Source organism: Crocodylus porosus, unplaced genomic scaffold (genome assembly GCF_001723895.1).
Source record: "Crocodylus porosus isolate Cpor-Errol unplaced genomic scaffold, CroPor_comp1, whole genome shotgun sequence".
Lineage (NCBI taxonomy): Eukaryota > Metazoa > Chordata > Crocodylia > Crocodylidae > Crocodylus > Crocodylus porosus.
Window position 1 is genome coordinate 173,242,761 of NW_017728886.1, and position 2,798 is coordinate 173,245,558.

The following is a 2,798-nucleotide window of genomic DNA, read 5'->3' on the forward strand; positions in this document are numbered from 1 at the left end:
AGGGTTATTTTGCCCCAGGTTGCACAACAAAGTGCATATTTGAACACGTGCACTGAGGCAAAAAGCCCTGGCTCAAATTTGCACCACTTCTATTTGAGCTGCTGCGAGTGCATGTTCTTGTATGTGTGGATGCACCCAGAGAGATTATCAGTGATAGAGATAGGGGAGTTGTGGAAATACCTTGAACAGAGATAGAATGCAAATGTTTACCTACCATGAAGAAGAAAATGACTTTAGGAATATGGAGGTTTGGAACATTAGCAGATCTTTTAGCCTAAGTAACTAGAACCTATAATAATCTGAGTTCTGCCATTTTTCTTTGAATTGTAGTGGCACTACCAAAGTTAAATAAGAGTGATTGATGGGACCTATCAAATTCAGTGGATTTGTGTTAATTTTCAGTTCAAAAACAATTTGTTGATTAAAATATCTTTGCAGCATCCCAACTAAATGGTCATAAAGCTGCTCTTTAAGTGATGTCTGAAAACAATGTGGTCGAAAGGCTGCTCGGATGTTCAAATGATTTATTTAAGTATAAGTAGGTTCTGAACTAAGTTGCTTGCCAACAGAAAGGAAATATTTGCTTTTCAAGAAGCTCCTTACTCATCATTCAAACTATTAATCCTTCATAAGATGTGTACCTTCTGACAGGATTAATTTACAATTGATATAGACCACTCACCATCCCACTCTTTCTCTACCTTATGAACAGAAGGTAAGACTTACGACTCTGGGCTTTAATTCATATTTTACTCACACTTCAGATACACTGAGGTAACTGTTCTTCTATATACATTTTTGTATCATTTCTCTATTGGTCACACACAGCTCTTTTAGGTTAGATATAGACATTCAAAAAGCCCATGGTGGAAATATTCTAATTTACAGTTTTCTGTAAGCAGCATAGGTTAGATGGATAGAGAACAGAACATACATTCACCCTTTGGGTGGGGAGGAAGCTGGCTACTTACACTGGCTGAGGCTGGCAGGTTGGGGACACTCCTGCATGCCTCCCCCCTTGCCCCACAGGCTCTCTGGGCTGCTGGAGAATGTCAAGCACAGGAAAGTGCCTGGGCAACCCCTGATTGGTTACTGACCATGGGTGAATATGCCCCAACCCTCTGCTGTGTTATTCATCAAACAAAAGCATCTATCAGCCACAGGCAAGCAGTAGGAGTGGGGGAGGGAGGCATCTGTTTTCTCATATACAAGCCTCAACACCTGGGCACCCATGTCTCTGGGCCATGCCCCTGCACCCCGGGATGAAACTCCCCATAATGTACACACAGACCTGACACAGAGCCCAGGGGAGTGCCCTGCGTTTGGGCTCACCCCATGAACCCTAACCATGTTGCTGGGCTCAGGCAAGTACCCTTTGGCTTACTGACCGCCTGCAGCTGACAGATGTCTGTGGCTGACAAATGATGCAAGAGCAGGAGAAAGCATGCTTGCTCATACCTGGCAGTCCAGTCAGGCACAGGTGCCCAGGTCCTGGAGCTGAGGCATTGGAAAACAGATTTACATGATCAGTTGACAGCTGGCTGGAGGCAGGAGGTTGAGGCAGTGGAGAGGGTCTATTCTTTCTTGGCTCTGTGAGAGCTCAGACACAGGGTGAGCTCACTCAGTTGGACTCAGCCACTGGGCACTCAGTTGGAGCAGCCAAGCACAAGTGCTAGCATACCTTTGTGCAATGGGGTGGGGAGGGGTAGTGGTAGGCTGCAAAGGAGCCTGGGATGCTAATGGACAGTGACCTAACTACTCAATAGGGGAACTGGTACTGAAGTTCATTGCACTGTTCTAACCAAAAATTGATTAAGTTTGAGTGTACATTGATTCAGATCCATCTTCTGATCACTTAGACTGGTCAAAGTGTAATGTCTGTACCTGGTCTCAGTCTACTTTAGCCCAAGAGCAGATATCCTGCTTTTGTTTTGAGGGTTTTCAGTTCATAACACCATAAGAAAAGATTCCTCTTACTGCTATCAAAGTTGGAAATTTGAATCCCCTCTTGTGTTGAGCTTTGATAGCATTTAATTAATACACAGGTAACCTGCTTTAGCGGTGTACATCTCAGGTATGAATGAAACCATACAAATCTGTTGCTGTTTGTTAAGGCTTGGAGTAGCATGTCCTGGTTTTGCCTTCAAGAAGCTAAAAGTCAGGAATCATATAATTTCCCTGCATTTTTAAAGTAACTCTGTTCAGGGGTGAAGGTCCCCATTTCATATTCCCTAGAGCAGCCAGTTTCCCAGGGAGTGAAACACACACACACACACACACACACACACACACACACACACACACACAGAGTAATTTTAAATAGGCTGGAATACTCATTTATTTCCTGCCATGATCCACCTTGTAGACAGAGTATTGTCATAATGACTGTATGTATAAATAGCTTTCCATGATAAGAAAAGTGTCTAAAATCTTTAAAAGACATTTAAATAGTTTAAAGGTTATAACAACTAAGATGCTTCATATTTTTCCTTCTTCAATGCTCATCTTTGAGTCTGAATCCAATGTTTCTTCTCCAGTACATCATGTGTAGACTGTAGGTAAAATTAATCACCGGTCTAATTCATTGGAGTTACATTAGTGGGTGATTTGGATCTGCGGCTTGTACTCAAACTGTCTAATGTTATTTTACATTCCTAATACGTATTTTGCTGAGCTGACATTTAGTTGTCAACCAATATGCTGACACAATTGTATGTATCATGAGTTCCTGCCATCATATGATTATATATTCCATTAAAACAATGCATGAACAATGAAGGCTGGAAATAGTAAATACA

At 42.1% G+C, this 2,798-nt stretch overlaps 1 long non-coding RNA gene across 1 annotated transcript in view; it reads right to left on the minus strand.

Annotated features, from left to right (window-relative positions):
• Positions 1–2,492: 2,492 nt before the first annotated feature.
• Positions 2,493–2,798, minus strand: part of LOC109324776 — a 10,279-nt gene continuing 9,973 nt past the window's right edge. Inside the window, exon 3 of the long non-coding RNA XR_002105004.1 lies at positions 2,493–2,505. This is a non-coding gene — a long non-coding RNA (uncharacterized LOC109324776). The remainder of the gene's footprint in view (positions 2,506–2,798) is intronic.